Genomic DNA, 27,817 nt, shown 5'->3' on the forward strand with positions numbered 1-27,817 from the left:
ACCCAGGCACTCTCCTTGCAGCACTCTAATCATTCAGTCAGTACCAAGGTACTAATTCAGTGAGCCAGGCCTTAGCACATGGACTGCTTCAAACCCCTACCCACTATGCATGCAGTCCCCTAACTAACCAACACACTTATAGTTCTGCACTTATATATTCAACCAAAAAAAACAATATTTCAGTTTCAATATTTAAGTTTTTTTTTTGATTTTCATTTATATTAATAATATATAATGTAATTTAAAAAATAAGACATGTAAAAATAAACTGTTAAAAAACTGTAGAAAATCAGTATCAAAAAAATACATATAACTATTATTACATTTAAAAATTATCATTTAAAAAACCTTCGAAATTCACTGAAAAAACCATAGGTTTCAGACATGTTATAGCTAGGAATTAGCATTTAAAAAACCTTAGAAATTCACTGAAAAAAACATAGGTTTCAGGGCTGTTGAAATTCCTCTGTTATAGTTAGTTCTGCTAACTATAACTCTTACGCCCGCAATCCACTGCTGATGATGTCACATATTACATCATTCATGGCATGGTCAGTGACATCACTGATGACATCACTGTTGGTGAAGAGAGCCCTGCGTGCAGCCCCAGCCATCCGGAGCCTCGCAGGCCCAGGTGAAGTCCCAGCGAGGAGATCCCAAGCAGCGCCAGTGAGTCCCGGTGAGTGGGGGCTCAAGATGGGCAGTGTGGGGCCAGTGAGTGCACCGTGTCTGTTTCCTTGAGCGGACCCGCCGTTGCGGGCTGCTCCAACATGGGTCATATTTGTTTTAGGGCCGTGGGGGTCCGGAGGGCCCAGGGTCTGTGTAGTGGTGATTTTCCCAGCTGCCCCACCTGACAGTGGGCAGCTGCAACGATGGGGCCATTGTTGTATAAGAGCCCTAGAGAGGAGCTTCATGGGGTCACATTGTTGTTAAGGACCCGGAGGGGCCGTGCCCTCCAGATCTGGCCATTCTCACAGCTGCCCCGCCTGGCAGAGGGCAGCTGCAATGTTTTGAATAATTCATCAAAGGGCACAGTGAGAGCCCAAGCCTGCAGATGATCTTCCCAGCTGCCCAGCAAGTAGTGGGCAGCTGCATCGTTTAGGCCACAGTGCTCTGGGGGCATGTCTTTTGAAGTTAGGAGTGAGATGCACTTCTTTGCCCCATAAATTCACAGCTGCGCAGCGCTTAGTGCCAGCTGCAACGTTTAGGTCAGCGCAATTGCACACCCTTGACTTCGCCTGCATTGGTAGCGCGCCCTGACTCTTTGGACATAGGGCATTAGAGCCCCTTTTGAGATGGCCAGTTGGCCAGGGGGACTATTAGGTTGATAGGGCGCCAGGCCCTAAGGTGATTATGTTGTGCTAGGAAATGTAATTTATATACTATGTTTTACACACCCTGATTTATGCCTCTAAATGTGTTCTTATGATTATGAGGTTTTCCATACTGTTATTACCTACTGCGGTTTATGTTAGTAAGAGTATTTCCTAATGTGAGTTATGCTTAGGAGGTTATTGTCTAATATGTTTAGGCTTATGAGGTTGGCGCAGAATATATTTTCTCGCCTGATAGGATACTGTGCATGATATGATTTATGTTACAGGATGATGCTGAGTATAGTGTTTGCCAGTAATTACTGGTTGTGTTCTACGTTTATGATAAGTCTTACTTTTATTATCTTTACTAAGTGATGATTCTGACAGTGGCCCACGTGGCCCTGTCATGTGTATATAATCCCTGTAAATATTGCCCAGTGCCAGTTGGCACAGTGTATATTGTGCGATTACTATCCTAGTGTGTTTTATGATAATACAAAGGCTATTTTTATATATAACCTTGTGTGGAGTTCCTTTTGTGGTGTGCCTAGTATGTTGTTGTTGTGTGTGTTGCGCAAATGCTTTGCACATTGCCACTGGGATAAGCCTGACTGCTCGTGCCAAGCTACCAAGGGGGTGAGCAGGGGTTATCTTTGGCGTGTAACTCCCTTGCCCTGACTAGATTGGTGGTCTCTGCCTGGCTTTGGCGCAAGCCTTAGCCAACCAGAGATCCCATTTCTAACAGTCTTAAAAAGGAGGGTTTGGTCCTGGCAAAAGGTTTATTTTGACAGATCAAAATGACAGTTTAAACTGCACACACAAGCTCTGCAATGGCAGACCTAAGACATCTTAAAGGCCACTTAAGTGGGCTGCACAATCAGTGCTGCAGGCCCACTAGTAGCATTTAAATTACAGGCCCTGGGCACAAGTCGTAAATAAATTAGATATGTCAATTGGGTATAAGCCAATTTTACCATGTTTTAAGGAGAGAGCACACACACTTTCACACTGTTTAGCAGTGGTAAAGTGCACAGTGTACTAAAGTCAACAGAAAACAAATTCAGAAAAAAGGGGAGGAGGAAGGCAATTAGATTGGGGATGACCTTGCAGAAAGGGCCATTTTCAACAGAAGAGATATCTGCATGCTTTCTAGCATAGGATGTGTACTAGAAGCATACCTTTATACCTATTCATTCAATGGAATTCTCATCTGTCGCCCACCAGGCACTAGAACCAACTTTATACAAACTCTTGACCAGTTACTAGAGTATAAGGTTAACTCTGAGGACAGCACAGGCGGCTTCAACTTCCATTTGGATAATTTGCAGGATAAAGATTCTAGTGATCTTACTGATTTGATGACTAGTATAGGGTTAGAACAGATTATAAGGGGCCCTACTCATAGGGCAGGGCATCTGCCTGATGCCGTCTTTAAAGACAGACCATGTCTAGAATCGAGGAGTGTACTTCAATTACCCTAGTTGGATCACTCTACTGTTCTGTATACTCTAGCCGTACTCATTGCCTATTGCAATATGAGCATTTCAGCCATAAAATACGAGCGGCACCAGTGGCATAGTTTAGCTGCCACCGAATTCAATGCTCTATTGGAAAACTGCTATTTCCTTGGATTATCACTTCTGGATTGGCTCAACAGTACAGGTCCTAGTGCCCTGGAAAATGGGTAAGGCAAACAGAGCTTCCCCTACTGAGCCCTGGTTCTCATAGGAACTTAGGCTTTTAAAAAGACAATGCCGCCAGCAAGAACAGTGGTGGAGACAAAACTAAGCCACGTCCGAGAAAGAAATGTATGGGTTGCAGAATACAAAGAACTGATTCACAATTAAAAAAAACATCTATTTTTCTGATATAATAAAATTGGCAAATAACAGTACTAAAGAATTATTTGCCACTGTTCAGAAATTAAGTAGAACCCCAGAGACCAGAAATTGGGACATTGGCCAGACTTTTTGTAATACTCTTGTTACTTTTTTCTGGGAAAAATTACATAGCATCTACGACGCATTCTCCTTGAGTCACTCTCTGGAAATTAGCAGTCCTTCTGCTGAGAGCATAGGGGACTTTGTTAATCAGTCAGGCCAAAATGGCCCATCAGTAGCTAATTCAAGTCAGCTATAATTTCTCTCTCAACTCCTATGATCAGGTTCTCAAACTACTTCGCACAGCAAAAGCTGGCTCCCTGGTAGAGCCTTGCCCTCCTAGAATAGCTCATCCAGCTCTGGATTGTATTGCGCAACAACTCACTGAAACTTTCAATCTTTTCCTCAAAACAAGAATATTTCCTAAAATTTGGAAAAAAAATTCCGTTCTGCCTCTGTTAAAAAAAAACAGCCTTGATTCTCTGAGCCTCAGTAATTATCGCCTGATCTCCCGGCTGCCCTTGCTGGCAAAAACCTTTGAAGAATTCATAAATCAAGAGTTGACTACTTTTATCAACAACAACCATATTTTGGATTCTACCCAGTACGGGTTCAGGAGTGAGCACAGTACGGAACTCCTCCTGATTACCGCTACAGAGAAGGTTAGACGTGCGGTCAACAAAAGGAGGAAATGATGCTCTGATTTTAATGGACCTCTCGGCGGCTTTCGATACAGCGGACCACGGCTTACTGATAAGTTATCCCCAAAAGATTGGCATAGATGGTGTAGCTCTTTCTCTTTTTAACTCTTTTTTAACTGAGCTTGAGCAATTTGTGGAAATTGACAGCTATCCATCAGATACCTTCAACTCCCATGTGGGGTTCCACAGGGCTCTTCGCTTAGCCCTTCTTTTTAATCTTTATGTCACCCCTCTGGCCAGGCTTATTAATTCATTTGGCTTTACCATGGTGTCGTACGTCGATGACACGCAGATCATTGTTTTTGTCACAAAAATATCCAGGATACAGCTTCTAAGATTCAAAGCTGTATGCAACAGGTTAGTAAGTGGATGTTGGAGAATTGCCTGAAGTTAAATTCAAGTAAAACCGAAGTATTGCTCTTTGGAAGTAACACTGCCTTTTGTTCCCCTGACTGGTGGCCTCAGAAGCTCGGCTCGCTCCCTAGTCAAGTGACAAAGGCGAAAAAACTGGGAGTTATCTGTGACACAGCCCTGTGTTTTAAAAATGAGGTAAATTCCATTACATAATCTACATTCTTTACACTAAAAATTCTAAGGAAAGTCTTTCATTTTATACCTCTTAATCTTAAAAAAACGGTTGTCTCTGCGTTCATCTCATCTAACTTAGACTACTGTAACGCTCTCTTTGTTAGTCTACAGAAGGGTCTTCTTAACAAAGTACAGGTTCTTCAGAATGCGGCGGCTCCACTACTACTAGGGATCTCCAGACATCATTCAGCTAAACATGCTCTTAAATCCTTCCACTGACTCCCTGTGGAGAAAAGGATTGATTTTAAGGCCCTCTGTATTGCTTTAAAGCCCTCTACAATCACAGATCAGAATACCTAAAGCACCAGTTCCATTGGTATGTTCAGCCCTCTTCTGGTCATCGTCTCTAAAGTTGGTGGAGGTTCCTATATTTCGGCTTGTAGCTGGGGGGAGCAAAAGTTTTGTTACTAACACTGCTAAATTATGCTACTGCATTCTCTACAATTTAAAAAAAACTTCTCTGACTTGCTTTCTTTCAGGAAGGGCCTAAGACCTGGCTTCTCTCTTGTTAGTCCTTCTTCCATAACGTGAGGATTGAGTGATGCTAGTTTTTGGTTTTCAGCCTAGGATTTTAGCACCTAGACACCGTCGGGTATTAGTTCTCGTTTTATAAATAAATAAATAAATAAATAAATAAATGGTACAAAACCATATGCCTAGACAGTTTCTAAACATTTCACACATTTTATGTGTGCTGTACAGTGCAGCCCACATGCAATGTCTAGAAAGTTTGGAGAAGTGAAACATTTCCTCATTTTAGCATCTGCTTCAAAGATGTGTTATTTTTTATTCAAAGGCTATCTTAACAGATCAGGCTTTGTGGCAAAAAACCATGGGTGCTTGCGCATATCTGCCCAAGTTACACCCAATTAATACCCCTTGATGTAAAGTGGTGGAAAGCTGCACAAAGCACTATTTGCACCGAGAGATGGGCATCTTCTCAGCACAAAGTGCAATGAGTTTGCCTTGCTTTGTGTCACTTTGCATGACTTTGCCCATGCGCAAACTCTTACTAAATCTGGTCCTAGGTTTCTGCTAAGAACGCTCAGCTCTTACATGGGAAAAATAATCTGGTTTTGTGAGCAATGTCGGGCATTTGCCCACTTAAAAGGTCTCAAGGGTGGGGTGCCCCAGGCCAGCCAATTGCTGGTTTGCTTCCTCTTCCGATGACCCACAGGCAGGCATTCCCGGAAGCCTCAGCCGTAGCGAGAGCCTTAAGCAAGTTGTGCTGAAATCCGCACCACCTCAGCCTGCTCTGCCATCTAGAGTCTCTTCCTGCTCCCCACTTTATATATCCATTAAACCTTTCAAAACCAACTGGTGAGTGCACTTTCTTTTCATTATTATTCAGTATAACCTTTCACTTCATTCATGTTTTTTTCATGTTTGTCTCTGTACAGAAGACTGCACCAGAAGGACTGAATGTGACTTTCCAAACATTTGTTTACCATTATCTTACTTTTAAAAGGTTTTGTTTATACTTGTATGCGGCTTTGTGGTAATTTATGAAATTTTATGGCACTAATAAATGTGGTGGTCGTTTATGTTTTAATTCTGTTTAAAAGTATATTGTGCCCATCTGTTTCATTCATTTAGCGGCTTAGGATGAGGGTGCCGAGTGTGCTCTCATCCTATTTGCTGTCTAACCTATTTAAGTTCCTGCCATCTATGCTTATAGCATTAAGTAACGGAGTACTTATTTTAGGTCATACAGTTTTCAGAAGAAGCAAGTGCTGTATGTCGCATGCTTATCTCGTTTGGCCATAAATAGTGGAAGATAAACCAAATCTAGTTTCAAAAGGTCAGAGAGAGTCTGTTGTCTTGTGCTCAGCGTGCATCTTAGTTTAAGTTTAATCCTTTGAAATCTGGGAGTTGTAGTTTTGATTTCCTAATATTATTTGCATTCCTACAGCAAAGCAAAGGATAGAAACAGAACTGTGCAAGTCATGCATTCCTGGTATGAAAGAACTTGAAGGACGTCTACTCCACCTGTTGCAGGGATTCTGCACATACACAGGACTATGCACAGGAAACCAGGAGCTCGGTGTATTGTGGTGTACCAAAAACATGCCTCAGTGCCCAGAACCCCTATCCGGCTAGCTATAGTATCCCATTAGTTCTCCGTACTACAGCGGAGCTACCAATGATTACATATCCTAGAACAAACGACTCAGGTCCTCTTAGAATTCGTGGGAACAAGAAACTCTTTCGCTTAGATACTCATACCTGTTCACAATGTGGGTACCCAGAGACACTGTATAGTTTAAAATGTTTATTTCAACTAACATGCTCTGTAATGCAGTACACGTGCTAACATTAGCAAAGAAATGCATAAAACCATTTAAATCAGCATAGTTACAATTCCATATAATTGAACATGGACAGCATATTATAATGACAGTGAATGAAGCCTTTTGGCGCTTTACCACCCTCCCTGTGCTACAAGCTATGTTTATTATATCAGTGGAAGACCTCTGGGCTTGGACAGCAGAACCCCCTCCCTCAAGTCTTAGATGCTAGAATTTACATCTCCGGACTAGCACAGCTCTTCCTCTGGAAAGGTTTTCTCCAAGTGTTGTTAACTTGCATCTCGTGCCATATTAAAACACCGGAAAAGTCAGTAGCTCAGCTGTGTTCCATGTTATGTCTATATGTGTGTGAGACGGACCAAAGCCAATTAACCAGTGAAGTTGTTTTCTGTCCTTGAACACGGTGTACAGACGAGAACACAGAGCACAGCCGAAATGGTGAAAGGCAGACAGTTCCCATGTGAAGCAGCACGAGCAAGAGTGTTTACGGGAACCAAGGCATGTAGTGTCATGTGCATAAGCGGCAAGATGGAAGTGACGCAAAGCACAAACTAATGCTAACTTAGCAACGTCCGCTGGCACCCCTAAACCCTCACGTCACCCTCCCCTTGGTCAGTCCTACAAACAGTAATCAAACTAGAACACAGAGCTCAAAAAGTCTGAGCAACAAGAGCTTATGCAACCTGGAAGAGAGAATGTCAATTGGGTGTGAAAAAGAGAAATGGTCTTTTCATCTTTAAAAACATCCTTTTGGAAGTAAGAGAAAAAAATAAAAATAATGAAATGGAATGAGAAAAAGAGGAAAAGAAATGTCTGGGTGGCCTGGTCTTATCAATCCATCATTGTGTAAGGGCAAAAAGTGGTGACAGCTTCCAACAGGAAATCATTGTCATCGTCTGAAAAAGTAGACGCCATCCAGTTTAGTAATTCAAAGGAGCAAACATGCTCATTAATGATGGGTGCTTCCAGCACCAATGGTGGGCAACTTGAGTGATACTCGATATAACTCCATTGCAGGAAATCATGTGCTGCTGCACCGATATCCCACTGAGCTAAAACTCCGAGCGCGGCTGAACAGTACATCAGACCCATACCGGAACAGTCCTGGTCATGAGACACTAGGGGGCTCATCAGTAAGGCAAAGTCCAGGTCAGGAGACGCTGTGTTTGTGAGGCAGAGATCCAAAGCCCATTGAAAAGGACACTCCAAGCATGAGAAAACTGGTTGCACGCAAGTGTACCATGGAAATCGGAAAGACAGATTATAAACCACGCTTAGAGTGGCCAGTGGTAAGGTACTGTAGCACTGAAGCATACGGTTACAAAGCAGCTGTAGCTGGGCCGGGTTGTGAATGACCACAAGAGGGGCAGCCATTTCTGAGCAGGCAACTCAACAGGAAGACCCCGGCAGCTAAGGCCAGTATTAGCGGCAACCCGCCGAAGACGCTGGAAAAAATAGAATGTATAAAAGCCGGGATCACACCAAAAATAGTTTGAAAATATGTTACAAGGCCAGAGCCAAAGTAAAAAAAAAATTAGCCTGCCCCGTTGTATGCGTTCTATTGAAGATAGAATGAATTAGCTCACCAAAATGTTGTGGAAGGTCAGTGTTTAAAAGTGCTTGAACTTCTGTTCTTGTATTAGCCACCTGCAGGACATTGTTCTCACGGGCAGAAGTGAGAGAAACTTCTTTCTGGGACATTAAAGCTCTTATTCGGCTCAGCTTGTCGAACTCTGCTTTCAAGGTGGAATGGAAGGCCAAATTGAGATATAGGGACTCCCACGAGGTGGAGGAAACAGTACATTTTTGCAGCAAACTACACGTTGTGACACAGTCACAATGTACAGTATGCCTATTAACATGCCACAGCATTTTTCATTATTCAGAAGTAAATAACTGCTGTTAGACAACAGTGTGAATGTTGGCTTAATCGAGGGGACCGGTTTTCCTTTTATAATGCACGCTAAATTAGGCGCCTCTAAATTACAAGCGCCGTGCAATTGTATATTTTTGCAAGGAGTGTCCAACGGAAGAATCGCAAGACTCACCAGTCAGATACACCTCTGTGTCATCACGCAAACATCTAAACGTGATGGGGAGTGACCAAACTTCATGAAGGAACGAGTTTCCCAATGGTTCGTAGCATCCTAGGGGAAAATGTTTCATGATGCATGATGTAAATTTAAATAATGTGAGTAACTAGAGACACTGTATAGTTTAAAATGTTTATTTCAACTAACATGCTCTGTAATGCAGTACACGTGCTAACATTAGCAAATAAATGCATAAAACCATTTAAATCAGCATAGTTACAATACCATATAATTGAACAGGGACAGCATATTAGAATGACAGTGGATGAAGCCTTATAGCGCTTTACCACCCTCCCCGTGCTACAAGCTATGTTTATTATATCAGTGGAAGACCTCTGGGCTTGGACAGCGGAACACCCTACCTTAAGTCTTAGATGATAGGATTTACATCTCCGGACAAGCACAGCTCTTCTTCTGGAAAGGTTTTCTCTAAGTGTTGTTAACTTGCATCTCCTGCCATATTAAAAACACCTGAAAAGTCAGTAGCGCAGCTGTGTTCTATGTTATGTCTATATGTGTGTGGGACGGACCAAAGCCGATTAACCAGTGAAGTTGGTTTTTGTCCTTGAACAGGTTGTACAGACTAGAACACAGAGCACAGCCGAAATGGTGAAAGGTAGACAGTTCCCATGTGAAGCAGCACGAGCAAGAGTGTTTACGGGAACAAAGGCATGTAGTGTCGTGTGCATTAGTGGCAAGATGGCGGGGATGCAAAGCAAAAACTAAAGTTAACTTAGCAACGTCCTCTGGCACCCCTAAACCCTCACAACACCCCATCCCAAAAAAATGAGTGGTTTGCTTTGTAACCGTATGTGTTACATTATTGCATACTAGGAGCAGCTCCTCCACGTGGGCAGAGGAGCGTCCTGTGGTAAATAATTTAATTACCGGGACTTAATTTGATACAGAAACATAATAGAAATAGCTCAGTAAATAAGAGGCAGAATCCGTGGTATTAGAGGTTCGGAATGGGCTTTATTCCAATGGACGATTCGAATCGGTTGCTCCAAGTTCCATCACCACGAAGGTTCAGGAAGTGAAGTACATACATTATTGATAATTAATCACTTTTATACAATAGGCATTACAGTGAGGCAAATGCAAGAGGCGTAACAATTGATAGCAAAGATAACATTTCACATGCGTAGCTGAAGGAGGCGTAATTGGGAGTAACAAGGAAACGTCATTGGTTGTGATGTCACATATGGGTGGACTTATGAAATAATTTCGCAATGTCAGCAGAAATACTTGGCAGAAATGCGCGCACAGCAGCATGACGTATGATTGACGTGCAACTAGGGGGTGAAGGGGACTTGACATTTAGCTCTACATGTGGCGACAGATGTCTGGAGGGTCAAGTCAACCTAATCCCAAATCATATCTAACATCCTATGTTTTAAAGAACTATGTTATCCAAAAGAGAGGTCTCTTAGAGTAGAATCTTATTCTATACTGACTATACTGACTGTTAGTGCGTGTACAAGCGTCTAAGTGTCTACACTAGATGCGAGGGCAGAAGTCTTCCATGGTAACGGGGCTATGAATTACTTGCATAAAGACAGAGAAGCCGGGCCTTTGCTCGGTAGCTGGAAGAATGTTTACTTAAACTACTAGATAGGAATGCATTGGGCAGGGAGCGGAGCAGATAATTTCGAAGGTGAAATACAGTTTCTTGGCAGGCAACAGGCTGATGTCAGGCATCGTGAGCCGCGCAGGGAATGAGACAAAGTTCATGGTCACAGATGCAGGCTCAGACTGGAGCTTCAGAGGCAGAAAGCAGGGAAAGCTTGATGGCAGAATCAGGGCCTACTCGTCTGAACTGTGAAATGGCATAACTAAGCCATATAAAGTCGGTGGCCTTTCGTACTTAGGAATCGAATATCCAGCCCATTCATGGCGGATCTGAAAGAGGACATGTTGACGGTGGACGCACATGTATTTGCGTCTTCATAACTGGAACTGGAGGGAACATACATGTACTTGTAACATGCACATAGAACCGTTGGGGTCCAAGATAGGGGACATAACTGACCAGAAAAATCCATATTTCCACATTCCCTCCTTGTCCCCTACTTGCCCGTCAAGAGATATCAATCTTCATCAATCCATTGATCTGTTCATATAGCATCATTTGTTCTTCTTTTTTCTTCTGGGATCTTGAATGAAAATCTTGATGTGGAATACACGAAGTGGCACACAGACCACAAATCGCTGGTCCACATTGTAGGCATAGACAGCAACTGAATAGTATAAGAAGGCCAATACCTAGGAATGATAGAACTCTCCATCCCCAGGCTGATAACACGCTCCAAAACCACCCGGACCAAGTCCAAGTGCCTGGATTCTGGTGTATCTGGCTCACAATCTTATGAAGGCGAGTTATAGCTTTATATACAGATGGCAAATTTTCTGGTATGAATACGCAGCAGCTTGATCCGATGACCCTACAAGCTCCGCCCCTATCGGCCAGGATGACGTCAAGGACAAGACGATTTTGAAGAACAACAATCCTCATCGCAGACTGCTCCTCTGTCAAATTGCCTAGGGCGGAAATAGTTTCATTCACTACAGCTTCAAGAGTCCTGGTTAATCTACGTATTAGCTTACTATTGGTAACTGTACCTATATAGGGAAAGAGACCTTTATTGAAATCTGTGTATTTTTCCCATGCTGTTTCAGTGTAATCGACTATTGGGAGATCTCTCCTTTCTCTATTGTGTACTAAATGAGTATTTCTGTGATAATCAGGAGGAGCTAGAAAAACAGGTGGCAAAAGGAATCCAATGTAGCAGGTACCATCCCAATCTAGAGGCAAACGTACATATGCCGTCTGACCACATATGAAATAGGAATGGCGGGAAGCTCTAAATGTAGACTTGCCCTGATCACTAAATTCTATCACAGTGGTGCATCTACTATGGCCCATATGTATGGAACCATTCTTTCTTACACATAATTCACCTTTTACTGGAAATACTGACATGGCGGATAAAATTGGAGTAGCTTCGGATTCGACATTTAGGATCATAAGATTAAGCGTAAAATTACCTAATCCATATACTTCATTTTCTAGATCAGTTCCTGTTCTCTTGGGAAGTCCCTCCTTGTTAGGGTAGCAGACTTTAAGTAAAACTAAGTTCAAATTTCCCCATACCCAGTTGTCTTGATAAACTGCAGAATTTGAATCTAGGGAATTAATTAAACTAAACCATGCTCCACAGGAGCCGTTGTGTGTGAACGGGTATGGAAAGAGAGGTAGAATTCCTTTATAATTCTGATAGGGAGGGAGTCGGCCACATATCCAACAATTTGTAGCATTGCTAACCTGATGGGAATGATGTAACATACTAATAAACGTATTATTGCGCAGCGCAAATCTATAAGACAACTCATGCGGAGGTAATTCACTAAAAGAATGTTCAGCAGTAACATTATAAACATGTCTAGAAATAGGATAATATATGTGCAACAATATACTTGCAGTAATTATTAAAAGACTTAAGAAAAACAAAATTAATAACGTCACTGTGCAATGACTACGCAGTGATTTACAGTATGCATGTCGTTTCAACATTTTTCGGGTGTTTTCTCTATTCAGATCTAAGGGATACATGTCAGGGACAAATTCAACCGCTTCACCTTGGAGAGGACTTAAACAATCAAATTTCCCGACTGGTTAGATCTGAGTTTTAGTTTATATTGTTCGTGACTACTTGATTCAACAAAAGGAAGTTTTGAGTCAATGGGTGAAGACACACGAGGTGTGGCATTTATATCCGATGGTAGTCCATGAAATTTCTTGATATGACTTGAATGTATCCAGCCTTTTCTGCCCTCGATCTTCACGGCTGTCCTTGTGGTGAGCAGGACCAATTGCGGCGACTTCCACCTAGGATCCAGCTGAGTCTTTCGATCAAAGTTCCTCACTAAAACGAGATCCCCTGGAATTACGTCATGGGGTTTCACCTCAGTGTTGTCAGGAAAGGCTGCAGCTACCTGTGAACGACAAGATTGTAGTGCAGACATCAAGGAAGCCAAGTAATCTGTCAGCATATTACAGTCAACATCAGTTATTTTACGTGGTATAGGCGTCCCCCACATATTTGGTGGTCTACCGAAGATCACTTCATAAGGGGATAGCCCTGTTCGAGAGTGTGCTACCATTCTCATGTAAAAGAGTGCAACTGGTAAAGCTACTACCCAGTCAACACCTTTCTCTCTACATATTTTGGACAATCTGATTTTCAAAGTTTGATTATGTCGTTCCACGAGACCTGCTGCCTCGGGGTGTCGGACACAATGAAACTTCCACTGATATCCTAGCAGAAGTGAAACATGTTTCATCAGTTCGGATGAGAACGGCTGGCCGTTATCTGAGTAGACAGCACGTGGTAAACCGTATCGTGGGAAGAATTCTCGAACTAACTGTTTGGCAGTAGTCGGGGCAGTGTAATCTGAAACCGGGTATGCCTCTGTCCAACGGGAAAGAGCACAGACAACTACGAGAACATATTTGAATCCTCGACATCGTTCCATCTGGATATAGTCCATCTGGAGGATTTCAAAAGGGTGATCAGGAGGCTGAAATCCACCCTGCTCTACGGGGATGCTTTTACCTGGGTTAAACTGACAACATATCATACAGGTACGGACTTTTTGTTTAGCTGCTGCTCGTAAATGTTTGTTGACCCAAATGTGTTGAATGCTGTCCAGCATAGCTTTTTCTCCTAGATGTGCTGGACTATGGACAGTGTTAATAATGACTTGGACCATTGAATCAGGAAGGAACCACACAGATTTTTCCTTTGTCATCCATCCTTGATCCGTTTGGATCCCTCCTAATTCAGTCCATTTCTTTATTTCGTCTGGAGTAGCATGTGTCTGTATGTCAATTACGTCAAGAGCGGGATCCTTAACCATCATGCAATGTGTTGGCGTCGGGACTATTGTCTTTGTCATGTCGGATGTTTGAGTTTGAGCAGTCTGTTTAGCTGTTCTGTCAGCTAGATCATTGCCTTGAGAAATGGTATCAGTAACTTTTGTATGAGCTTTACATTTCATAATTGATATTGCAGTGGGTAGATGTATTGCATCTAATAAGGCATGAATGAGGGGTCCGTGCTGAATGTGGGCACCGTGAGAAGTTAAATAACCTCTCTCTCGCCACAGCACGCCGAAGTCATGTACAACTCCGAATGCATAACGTGAATCAGTGTATATGTTGACTTTCTTATTTGTGGCTTGACTACAGGCTTGTGTCAGAGCGACGAGCTCTGCGGCTTGAGCTGACAAGGTATTTATGCAATTTGTTTCAATGATTTCAGTGTCTGTTGTGACTGCGTAAGCGGCCACTAACTCTCCTGTACTTGTTCTCATACATGAACCATCTACATACAACGTCAGGTCTGGGTCTGACAATGGGACATCTGTCAAGTCTTGTCTGGGTTTCGTCGTGATTGTAATAACGTCAATACAGTCATGAGCTAGTGGGTCTGTTCCAATTACGGGTAAAAGTGTGGCAGGATTCAATGTGTTACAACGTCTGATTTCTATATGTTGCTGGAACAATGTTAATTCATACCCTGTAAGTCGCGCTATAGTTAAGTGTTGTGTTTGCGTTCGATTCACGAGAACCTCTACTGCATGTGGTACTTGTACTGTCAATGGATGTCCTAACACTATGGCATCGCTTTGTCTGATTGCTAAAGCTGTTGCTGCCACTGATTTTAGGCATGCAGGCAAAGCCTGAGCTACGGGATCTAATGTACTAGAAAAATAAGCACACGGTTTGTGTGATCCTGCTTGTTCCTGTGTGAGTACTGACAAGGCAGTACCTTCGCGTTCTGTAACAAAGAGTGTAAAATGTTTGCTGTAACATGGTGTTGCTAGGACAGGTGCTTGACATAAAGCTTTCTTTAAACTTTCAAAAGCTTGTGTATGTTCCTGAGTCCAAGGGAGAACAGTCGATGTGGCTGCCTCCTGTGTTGTCAATTGAATGAGTGGTTTTGCTAGAAATGCATACTGAGGGATCCACTGCCTACAATATGAAGTGAGGCCTATGAAAGCCCGCACCTCCTTTTGTGTCTTGGGTATTGGCATGTTAGCTATTAACTGAATGCGGTCGGGTGTAAGCTGCCTTCCCTCCTTGGACAGCGAGTGTCCAAGATAAACAACTCGCTGGACACAGAATTGCAGCTTAGAAGGGGACACCTTGTGCCCTTTTTCGGCTAGAAATTGTAAAACTGTCAGTGATGCTTTCTCACATTCAGGTTCGCTTCTAGCGGTGATCAGCAGATCATCGACATATTGAAGCAGGGCAGTGTTCACTGGCATGTGGATACTGTCGAGTTCTCGTTTCAGTGCTTGGCTATAGATGCTGGGGCTTTCTGTAAATCCTTGGGGTGCGCGTGAGAATTTTAAAGCTACGTCCATTTAAACTAAATCCGAACAAGTATTGGCTTTCCGGATCTATAGGGATGCTGAAAAAGGCATTCTTGAGATCAATTACAGTAAAGAATGTTGCTTCAGAATCAATAGCTGTCAGTAATGACGAGATATCTGGGACCACAGGGAATTGTGGCACAATGCATTTGTTCAATTCGCGCAGATCAATAACCAATCGATATACTGGCGGGGCCTTTGGATCTGTTCGTTTAAGAATCGGAATTATCGGGGAATTACATACATTGGAGTCTGTTTCCACAACCACTCCTTGGGCAATGAGCTCGTCAATGATTTGTAGTAAAGCCACTACAGCATCTGGTGGTAACTTGTATTGTCGCATTCGTGGTAGTACCACTCCTGCCTTTAGTGTAACTCGATATGGTGTAATATTCATGCAACCAACATCAGTAGGGCCTTGTGCCCATAGATGTGTAGGTAAAGTCTGCAGTCGGGGATCCATGTCTCTAGACACATAGTGACCTTTGAAATCACGTAAAAACAATCTTACTCCTTCCGGAGAACAACATATTATAGCTCCTAGAGCCTTCAGTGTTTTTATACCTAACAAGTTTTCTGGACATGATTTAGTAAGCAATAAATCTGTAGTTCTGGTCAAGGGTCCTATCGTAAGTGGAAGAGGCTGTGATACTTCATTAACAATAGGTTTTCCGGAAAAACCAAGGGAAATATTCTGTGAGCCTGAGAGGGGTGCCCCTGGAACTTCACTACGTTTTATGGTTGTTCGACTTGCCCCTGTATCGAGTAAAAATTTTCTATCTTGGCCTAATAATTCACTATGTACATAAGGTCCTTCTTGGTCTACCGGGACCTCGATAAGGGGTAAGTCAACTTCCCTCTCTAGGCTTGTTCATGCGTATCGTTGATAATCAGGATAGTCGTACTGTGCGGTCTGGTACAGCTGTCGTGTCGTGGTTTGTGTGGCAGCAACCGGCAGCGCTGGTGCAGCTGGCACAAACTGTATAGACTGTTGTGGAGCTGGCATGGACTGTGCATGCTGCGGGGCTCCTTGTTCATTCTGATCCTGTCTAGGTGGCCGTGGTCTTTCTTTTGTAATACCTGTGGCGATATTACGCTTCAGGACTGGGCAATCGTGTATATAATGACCTGGTTGTTTACAATAGTTGCATGTCCCTTTTACAGGTCCTGCTGAATCACCGGAATGTGTCGTACCCTTTTAATGTCCTTCAGCTGGAACTGTCTGGGAGACTAGCATTTTCATTTTCGTGTCTTTCATGCGTCTTTGTTCATGTTCTTGTTCCTCTCTAATTCTATTGTGATGATACTGTAACATTTGTAACATTTGTGATGGGGTGTTACCTTGCCAGGTACTCTCGAATTTTAATACTCTATTCTTCACTTGGGGTAAGGAATTTTCAACTAATTTTGTCACAAACAGATGCGGGTATGACTCGCTACTTGCTTTTATACCACTATTTATACCAAAACATTTTTCGAATCGGGCATAGAAATCACTAGTGTCTTCATCTTGCTTTTGTTTACAGGCTGAGATTGCACCCCAGTCTTCCTTTTTCGTGGTTAATAAACGTGGCAGTACCTGTACTAGTAAACCTGGTAGTGCTTTAGTTTTGTCCCCAAGTCCCGAACCTGGACCTCGGGCCCTTTCTTCATTTTCTAATGCTGTCCAGTCTATCTTTTGGTCTCCCACCTCCCACTCTTTTTCCTTGAGTTTTTCATAAATGCCAGTAGGCATTAATACCTTTAATATTGTCATAATGTCGGGATAGGTATACTCTCCCATGAGTAACATGTCTTTAATTTCTCGGTGGAAACCCGCTGGGTCTTTGTCATGACTGGGTACCACTTTCTTCATTTCTAACAATTCTATTTTCGATATGGGCGTATATACAAATACACGTTTAAACTGATTGTCCTCGCCCTTTATTGGGTGTACTTCTCGTAAGGGATTCTGTCTGTCCATGTAATACGTCGTTCTTTCCTTGATGGGCAGTGAGACATGCTCTGGGCATACAAAAAGAATGTACTGCTTTCTTGATTCTAGTATTTCATTAATTAGCTTAGTACCTGAACCTCTCCATCTATTCGTGAGTAATTCAGTCAATATATCAGGTAAGGGACCAGGATCTGAATGTTGGCTTTTATATAGTATAAGAAGTTGTTGAATCATATAAATCCCAGCTAAACGCTGTTCATCTGGGGTGAGATTCAAAAATGTGTGTGCTACTGTATCATCATCATACTTTCCGGGACTGTCAATCCAATGAACGGCTGACCTGGCTAATTCTTGTTCATCCATAGAATCGAGAAAATGATAACCCCTTCGTTCTCGGAGTAATTTGTCAGCGGCTTGGAACGAATGCTCGGGGGACCTTATATTTATTATAGGTGTTTGGAAATTCCTGTTATTATCTGGACATATCGGACGTATCGGGTCAATAAAACATCTAGTACTATTACAAGATCTTCCTCTACCTACATAGGCTATGGTTTCTGACTGTCCTGTGGGCAGTCCTGATCCTTCCTCCTCCTCGTTTTGTTCAAACTGGTCTACCGCTAATCTCTCTTCGTGTAGGCGTTCTATTTCTTTACGGATCTTTCTGCACATGGCTATTATACATTTTTGCTTATCATGTCTCCCTTCTGATATATTCTGGCTCCATCTAGTAAGAATTTGCATTGCTTCCGGGTCTACCCCCGGTCGGTCTTGATTTCTGATCACACAATTTATGAGGAAACGTAACAGTTCCCCCTGTATCTCCACTTTCTGGTATTCCATAGCTCTGTTAATACATTCAGAATCTCGCCCTGTTTGGACAAAATGATATATATTATCTAGATGCATAGTCATTCCTGGTAATTTCCCTAAATACACCGCGGCTCGTCTGATACGTAATGATGCCATGATCATTTCGTCCTCTTTGCCGGGCACAGGGTCATATCTACAATCTACAAGAAGTTCCTTAAGCGTGCGGGCATTTATGAGTTTGGGGGTACGTGGATGTGCTGACTCTTGAAAAGTAAGTTTATTTATTCTGGGTGGCGTAGAAAAAATGTTGGTAGCACCTCCCGTAGCACCGTCTGGGGTATCGGGCGTGAACGGATTCGTAGAACGCGATACAGCAACTATAGGTGTGGGCACAGCTGTGGAAGCAGCTGTAGGAACAGACGTGGAAACAGATGTGCTTGCCGGAACTGGGGTCAGGGTTCGTTGTTGTAGAGATGCAGATACAGGATCTTGGCGTTGAACCTCCCCGGCAGACGGTCTATGTGGGGCGGGGTTAGCATACTCGGGAGCTGCGTCATCTAAATATGAGGAAAGAAAAACATCTTCTGCTGTTCTAGGATGCCCCTTAGGATGTACTTTTATTGGAAATAATGGGGGTGGCAAGTCTTTTGGTATCTCTGGAGTAGCCTTAGGTAATCCCTCGGCCAGAAGGGGATACATACCCTTCATAAGGGCATTTCTTTGTCTGTCTACTTGTTCTGATTTAACTCGTGTACCTTCTTCAATTAATAGATTTTCTCGGACTTTATTTGAATTCTCTTTACTCTTCTCTTCCTGTCTACGTGCTTTTTCTGTACGTCTATACGATTCTTTACGCCATAATTCAATGGCGTCTTTCTGTGATTGTCTAGCTTTCTTTTTCCATAATTCTTCCTCTACTTTCACGATGCATTCTGCATCCCAGGTTCCAGCTGCGGGCCACCTCTGACTTTCTGGTAATTCCTTAGTGTAGTCTACCCATAGATCAAGAAATAATATGGCGTCTAGGCCATGTTTATGATACATGAAGTACCCTGGAGTGTCCCTAGGAGGAATGGGAACAGCTTCTTCGAGTACCCCTTTTCTAGTTGTGATCTGTCTTAATTTCGAAAAGAGCGGCATATTGAGAACTGATCTGGTACTTGATTTTGAACAAACTTAATACAATAAAACACGATAATGAACAGTCATTCACACCACAATATGCAGAACGTATTAAAAACATTTAACATTTAACATTTAACTGAGCAACGAGGATGATGACGATCTAAGGAAACTTAATCACTAAACATAATACTCGGCATTAACTGAATTTATTCTGAATTTATATACTTGATATACTAGATATACTGCTAAACAGTACAGATACACTGCTAAAACAGTGCAGACCGGATTTGTGTACCCAAACCCGTCTGGACCGGCACAACTTATGTGCACGTCAGAACGCCTCCCCAGTAATGGTACTCACCGGGTAGCTCGGAACGGAAGGCCTCGGAACGGAACTGAACTGAACTGGACCGGACTGGACTCGACTCGACAACTTCGGACACTTCTGAGCTTCGGAAACCTGGTGGGCCTCTGTATACCTCGGATCTTGCTCTCTCAGCTAGGCTCTGGTCGGGATACTTCGCACTTCTCACCGCCTCGTCTGGGTGTTGATCGCAGCCTCAGTCGCCCCCGCTTGGCCGGAGGGAGATACAGGAAATCCTGCTGGTACGCGTTGTTGTCCGTCCAGCTGTGGCAGGAGACCGGGCCTGCAACGCACCGCCGGCGCGTGAGATGAGAAAGTGTCCCTGTTCGGGCGCCATTCATGTGGTAAATAATTTAATTACCGGGACTTAATTTGATACAGAAACATAATAGAAATAGCTCAGTAAATAAGAGGCAGAATCCGTGGTATTAGAGGTTCGGAATGGGCTTTATTCCAATGGACGATTCGAATCGGTTGCTCCAAGTTCCATCACCACGAAGGTTCAGGAAGTGAAGTACATACATTATTGATAATTAATCACTTTTATACAATAGGCATTACAGTGAGGCAAATGCAAGAGGCGTAACAATTGATAGCAAAGATAACATTTCACATGCGTAGCTGAAGGAGGCGTAATTGGGAGTAACAAGGAAACGTCATTGGTTGTGATGTCACATATGGGTGGACTTATGAAATAATTTCGCAATGTCAGCAGAAATACTTGGCAGAAATGCGCGCACAGCAGCATGACGTATGATTGACGTGCAACTAGGGGGTGAAGGGGACTTGACATTTAGCTCTACATGTGGCGACAGATGTCTGGAGGGTCAAGTCAACCTAATCCCAAATCATATCTAACATCCTATGTTTTAAAGAACTATGTTATCCAAAAGAGAGGTCTCTTAGAGTAGAATCTTATTCTATACTGACTATACTGACTGTTAGTGCGTGTACAAGCGTCTAAGTGTCTACACTAGATGCGAGGGCAGAAGTCTTCCATGGTAACGGGGCTATGAATTACTTGCATAAAGACAGAGAAGCCGGGCCTTTGCTCGGTAGCTGGAAGAATGTTTACTTAAACTACTAGATAGGAATGCATTGGGCAGGGAGCGGAGCAGATAATTTCGAAGGTGAAATACAGTTTCTTGGCAGGCAACAGGCTGATGTCAGGCATCGTGAGCCGCGCAGGGAATGAGACAAAGTTCATGGTCACAGATGCAGGCTCAGACTGGAGCTTCAGAGGCAGAAAGCAGGGAAAGCTTGATGGCAGAATCAGGGCCTACTCGTCTGAACTGTGAAATGGCATAACTAAGCCATATAAAGTCGGTGGCCTTTCGTACTTAGGAATCGAATATCCAGCCCATTCATGGCGGATCTGAAAGAGGACATATTGACGGTGGACGCACATGTATTTGCGTCTTCATAACTGGAACTGGAGGGAACATACATGTACTTGTAACATGCACATAGAACCGTTGGGGTCCAAGATAGGGGACATAACTGACCAGAAAAATCCATATTTCCACAGTCCCCCCACTGCATTCTCACAGTGTGAGAATCAGAAACATAAAATGGCATAAATACCATTTTAGGTTTCTGCTTCTCGCACCGCGAGAAAACAGAAGAAGGGTTTGGTTTGACAGGTCGAGGAGGAGTGGCAAGCCAAATGTTATGGGCGCTGACTGTTTGGACGGCCACAGGGCCGACCAAACCAGTCATGCACACTCATTGAGAAAACGGCCTCCACATAGATGCCTGTGCTGTCGGCGTCTCAGCCAATCACAACGCTGCCATCGCAGCATTGTGATTGGTTTAGGGCATGAGAGTGAGGCTGCCTCCTTCTGCTCCTTGTGAGCATAGAGCGGTGGCGCGACGCGCGACCGGAGTCGATGGTAATTTAAAAAAAGAGAAATTACCCCCGATGAGCGACCCCCGCACAACCCCCGTCCACCCACCCGCGAGTCATGCCAGCCACGACTGTTACATACATGGTTGTTCTTTGTTCACAGAAAGTGCTTTGAAGCATTCTGTCCCCAGCACCTCTTAAGCAGTTGAATCTGAGGTTCCCCACAATCCGAAAAAGTCTCTCTGTTTAGAAATAAATGAGTGGCTGATACTATTTACCTTCTCTGCTCTCAGCCTCACCTGAAGTCACTGTAAAGTTCTACACTGGGCTCCAGCACTTTCCTGCAGTGTCACCCCTGTGCTTCTTGCTTGCAATTGCTTAATGGGCAGGCAGGACTGGAGCTCATAGGTGGCTAGATCCCGCTCTGCTGCAGTTGTCTGTGTGTATAAACTCCTCGTCTGCAGCTAGCATGCCACCGACCTGGCCGTGCAGCAATGGCCTGGTGGAAGCCAGGCAGAGTACCAGGGGTGTTGGGAAGAGATATCCGGACAGAGAGAGACATTGAAACTGGTGTGAGCCTCTCCATATCTCTTTCTCAAGATGAATTGATTGGGATATCGATCATACCAGAGGTCTCGTCTGTGACTAAGATTTAACACCAGCTACCACTCAACCAGTAGCAGAAGTAGTATGTATATTGTATTAAAATCAGACAATTACAAAATCCATCATAAGTTTGAAAGCAATGTGCACGTCAATAATTGAAAGGCGCATAACAAATAGAAACCTTAGACAATACTGTGGAATCTTGTCGGTGCCTGCATACTTGTAAATGATCACTCCACACACAAGAGCTTGGTATTGCACATCTTTATTCTTCAGCATGTAATCGTGAACTGAACATTCTATATCATGAATTCTATGACCCACACCCACTCACTTATGTTACTGTTCCACAGAATCCATTAGGAACCAAAAGGGTCCCTTCTTCTCTATCTAACAAGACACTGCATTTCTCCTTTGTTAAATAAAATGTACCAATAATGCATATATACATTACAACTCTGATCATGTGAGGCTGAGGGGATATTGAAGAAGGGTCAATGACTGGCATTGGAGACAGAAACATCTGTACAGTCATTGGGCTCTCTGGATCCTGAGATGGATTCTCAGATGGATAAGTCTAACTTTTGACCTCTTGCGTTGGTGAAGATTGAGGCAGGTGATTGACATGTGAAGAATCTAGTGCAATGGACTTTCCAGGATGGTGAGCAGTCACCATGTATCCTTTGCTGGTCACACACCCCTCAGTCTGTCAGTATCAAAAGGAGCATCAGTTCATTGTATTTCTCCATCGGCATAATCATTGCTCCACTGTCTATGATAAAAGGTATGAAAGTAACCATTCACTTTTAGTGTCATCTTGGGACAGTGTCCAAATGAATTTCGCACTTTCACTTGTCGGCCTAGTTTTGACTGGCATTTTTCTTTGCAATAAGCTAACCGTACATGTGCACATCGTCTTGCCTCGTCTGGCAGTCAATGTTGACATTGCATACCAATCTTCCTAACTGTCACTCAACAATGACAGTGATGAACTTTTAGATGAAGAATTGGATGACAATCAATATTGTTCACTTTCTACTTACCTCAACTGATGTTGCCGCTTAGCTTTGTGAGTGTGCGTAGAACATCGTGTCTGGAACTTTCCTGCATCCATTTTATTTTCTCGGCTTGATGCATTTTATCTTTCCCGTGTTTTGCAGACTACTACAAAATGGTTCTTTTCCTGCAGTCTTTGTATAACTGTCCAATGGCGGGACATCTACACTCATGTGGAAAGCAAAATCCACATCGGAAACACAACTTCTTTTTCCTTAGAGACATTACTTTATGGCCTTCGGCCTTGGGTTCTGACTGACATTTCACACTCAGCACTGATTCATTTTGGGCCGTTCCGGCCTCCATGTTAGCTACCTGTCTGCCAGCTCTCTTCTTTCTCAGGCAGCCATAAGTACTCACTCCAAGCTGAGTGCCTCTTTCAGCATTCATTGTCTAAAGGAATCAGAGAGGCAACCATTTAATACGCTGAGACATTGAAGATTTCGACCCAGGCAGTCCACCTGTCACCAATATTTTGCTCTTTGGTGATATCGAAGGTAGGTGGTGGTTTCAAGAATGAGCCGGCGCCATATATTGCTTGACTTTCAACAGCCGTTGGAAGATGTGACAAGTCAACAGCAGATCACGGCCTTTCAGTTGGTCCACCATGATTCACCAGCCTTCGTAAACACAACCCCGGTGCTTTGCTTGGGTAACGGTGTCTGGTGCTGTGGTAGGATGACTCTCTTTACTCAAGCTCTGGTAAGTGTGAATGTATTCTCTTTAAGCTTGGTTGTCGCCTCCCGCTGCACTTTCTGTACCTAGTTGTAACTGCCTTTAGCATTTCTTGATGTTAGAAATGTCTCTGCTTTTAGCTCCTTCTTGCACTTGGCTAGCAAAGCCTCTAGCGATTGTCTGTACCTGGTCGTCTTCTGCCTTTAGCATTATCGTACTTTATGAATGACCATTCGATGTAGTGCTGTGGGGCTTTACCTCTTGTCTTGAATTTATGAACAGATTTCTAGCCTACGATGATGGAGCATTAATGTGTTGGGCCTCATACATTTATTTATTTTTTGTTTAATTATTCTCTCTCAATTCTAACCTCAGCTACCACCTCAAAATCTCTTAGGTCCTCTGACGGAATTTTCTCTGTGCTGAAAGGGACTGGAATATTTTAGAGGACGATCAATTATCATATGAGGACCTGGAATAAGATAATTTCTAATATTCAAGGTAATCCCCCTGAACAGTTTAAATAATCACTATATCAAATTGAATTTAGCCACCAGAAATAATGAGGCAGATGCAGCAGAGAAATGTACCTAAATTTGCATTTCTTCAGTTTCAAATAAATATCTTGCAACCTAAATTTAAATTTGTTCAGATTTAATAAGCATTAGCATACTCTGCAAGATCCAAATATGAAGAAAACTATCTTCCTCAGCCGTGGGAGAATTTATCCCAGAGAAAATTAATTAATAGGGAAACCATTTGTGCCTCATACCAACCCTATTAGGTAAGTTCAGTGAGTTCTAAATGACCAGTTTCAGTTCATGGACAGAATCGTCTACCTCTGTCTTTACTGCAGCGTCAATACCACAGCTGCTCTGACATGAACCCTTTCAACAAAAAAGGTACCACCACGTTAGCATACCAGCCGGCAGTAATTCACAGGGTGACACCCCTTAGTTCAAAATTTAGACAATTATGCTCTATTGATTCCAGATTTACACCACTTGACATCACCAAATTTGTAGGATCACTCTGTTCCATTGGTTGCCCATGATAGGATGAAATTATGAATTAGTAGGTAAAAGTATACAAATGATGATGTAGTAGGTAAAAGTATACAAATCCTGAAGAATTAAGTAATCCATTACTAGCAATTTCCTTAGGAATGCTATAATTTAGTCAATTTAGTGATATGATTGGTTGTAGCATATGGAAAGTAGGCGAGTTCATGCTCTGATCCCTTGTCACTCCATTCCCAAGCATGTGCTATAAGTAACATTTTTGTTGCAAATCTAGTCAAATAAGCTACAAATATGAAAAAAGATGATTGAATGTTAGAACATAAGTGGTAACTTTACGAAAGGTTTCAATAGGCTTCAGACTATTCAGTTCATAAGTTCATTCTAGGAAAGGAAACAAAGTTTGAGGCCTTAATTTAATACATCTCATGCACTGTGATTTTGTGCTAAAATATGAATCCCACATTACATAGAATGGTGCATTGGTTCTTCTATTAAGCATGTTAATTTTACTTAATTATGAATTTCAATTAGTTTATGTAAGTATAAGGTACTCATACATGTTGTTAATACTTGCTATCATTTCATGCATAATTTTGTAAGTCTCTTTTGTACACTATATTTTAATACATCATACAGAATTCAAAAGCACATCAGAAATGAACTTTTACGAAGTGCAAGTCATAACATAACCACATGTAACACCTACGTTCTTATCAATGTCAGTGCTCATGTTACACATTCTAGTGTTATTATCTATTTTCTAACACATGAAGCAATTTTATTCCTTACATAGAAATTCCCTGTGTTATTGTTTATTTACCAAGCTTACCTAAACATAAGAACATATATTACTAAAATGTCCACATCACATTGACTATTGTGTGCTATCAGCAATCTAAGTCTAACATTCAGCATGCTTTTACGATGCAGTATCTAGATCAGAACTTTATTTGTGTGTTTCTTGAAACATGGAACCTAACACACATTTTGTCATTATCATGTAAAACAGTGCCAGAATCTATTTATGTGTAAAATTGTCATAAATAGATGAAAGATAACATCTCTGCTTCACCAACGACAAACGCTTTCTGTAAGGGCTTCACTTTCTTCACAGGCCTGCCTCTGGCTGGAGTGTTGTTTTCACTCCACATATGCCAACTGATGATTTTCACTTTGACTGAGGCATGAGGCACGCACGAGCAGTTTGCTGGACCACGGCAAACTCTCCCGGAGAGCACTCTCGGTTCTTCGGGTCACAGAGTTTACACAAACCCATCCTCGTTGCCAGTTCCAGCGTTCTTCCTCAGCCCAGGTACTTGTAAATGATCACGCCACACACAGAGCTTGGCATTACACGTCTTTATTCATCAGCATATAATGGTGATCTGAACATTCTATATCATGAATTCTATGACCCCCATCTTCTCACTTAAGTCACTGTTCTACAGAGTCTTTCAGGAACCAAAAGGGTCGAGTCATCTCTAACTCACAAGCACTACAAATGCATTAAGCATAAATTCATTCAAGTGGTCTCTCAAGTTTCAGGTTAAAGTGCAGCATGCATCTGTGGAGGTGAGCCTCTCCTATGAAGAGTAAAGGTATTTTACCAGTTTGCTGATAAAAACAGTTCGGCTGTAGCAAGAAACATCTTTTCATTGCTTCCTTGACTGATTATACTTTATTGTCAATAAAGGTTTGATGAATATATTTTCTTTTCAGGTTCAGTAAGTTAGGGTAGATACATACAATGTGCTGCAGAGTTTCTGATCTGTAGCCGCATAGCGGGCAGCCCGTGTAGAAATATGAAATCAAAGGCTTGGGGCTTAAAACAGTTCCTGTGTTGGTTTAAAAAAAGTAATGCATGTTCAGATATTTTTATTTACTCTTGCAAGCTGAAACAATTTTGCAACCGCGTCCCCTTGGGGTGTTGGATGCTTACACGCATTTTCTTTATGTCCAACCTTTTGCCTGAGGCTGAGAAATGCCTGTTGAAGATAAGGATGCTCGGCAGCCGGCTACTGCCACTGTTCAAACAGAGTGGTCTCTCCCAGTGGCTCCAGCCTTCTGTAAAGTAAACCAGAGGAACTTATGCCAGGGAGGGCTTAAGCAACTGCGTTCCCCGCCGTTTTATCTGATCAATATAGTCAACTTGCTTAATTTCTAATTTATTTTTTAATGTTTAGCAGAGCATGTCAGACTGTGTTATGCCAAATGTAGCGTTCATTTTACTTTGTAAATTAAAAGTTAATGCAATTTTGTTTCCCAAGTAAATTGCAAACTTCACAAAGATAGAATTGGCTTTTAAAGTTTGAAGGAAAATTATTTCCTAACTCAAAGGTAAATACCTTTATCCCTCACTGTTTACAGCAGTACGAAATGTAGCAGAGGCGTGTTTAGCAATTTAACATCATTTTATGTACATGTCTATTGATTTGGAGAGTGCTAACATTTTGCATGTATTCAATTGTTGTCACCCTTAGTAATACTGACTTATACACGTCCTCAAGCTTGAAGCTTTATTTAAAAAGTCTAGTAACCCTAGTGAAAATATCAGTTGACTGGTACTTATAAATAGTTATTTGAACTGATATGTGTTTAAGGTCAGTATATAAACATATGTCCTTTTGAACCCCATGCACCACAGAATGTAGCATTGTGATGTTTTATTTCATGGGATATCACATTTTAAACTTCTTGTTGCTGTATTCTAAATTGATATTTCCCTTTTCTTCTTGCAACTTGAAGCCTTAATTATAAATGAGACAGAGTCATTACTGTGCCAGAATGTGAATGTCCTTTCCTGGCTGCTCTCCAGATACAGTCTTTGTATAGCAATGTCCTTCACAGCCGGGTAGTCTGCGTCCTAGAGCATGCACAAAGAGATGTGACTTTCTGTACTTGGCTTTGATCAAGAAAGACAGAACTCTGGGCCTCAACTAAAGGGTACCATTCACCTTGAATAAACAGCCTCTGCAGTCCCACCCTTTCCTCTATCATCTACCAAAGAACATTGCTTCAGGAAGTCTAATCAGCAATCCCTTGCTGA

The 27,817-nt window shown here is 42.4% G+C and overlaps 1 protein-coding gene across 1 annotated transcript in view; it reads right to left on the reverse strand.

Moving 5' to 3' along the window:
* LOC146805726 (zinc finger BED domain-containing protein 5-like) overlaps positions 1–27,817 on the reverse strand; it is a 94,834-nt gene that overhangs the window by 28,342 nt on the left and 38,675 nt on the right. The window lies entirely within an intron of this gene.

Source organism: Triturus cristatus, chromosome 8, assembly GCF_964204655.1.
Source record: "Triturus cristatus chromosome 8, aTriCri1.1, whole genome shotgun sequence".
NCBI lineage: Eukaryota > Metazoa > Chordata > Amphibia > Caudata > Salamandridae > Triturus > Triturus cristatus.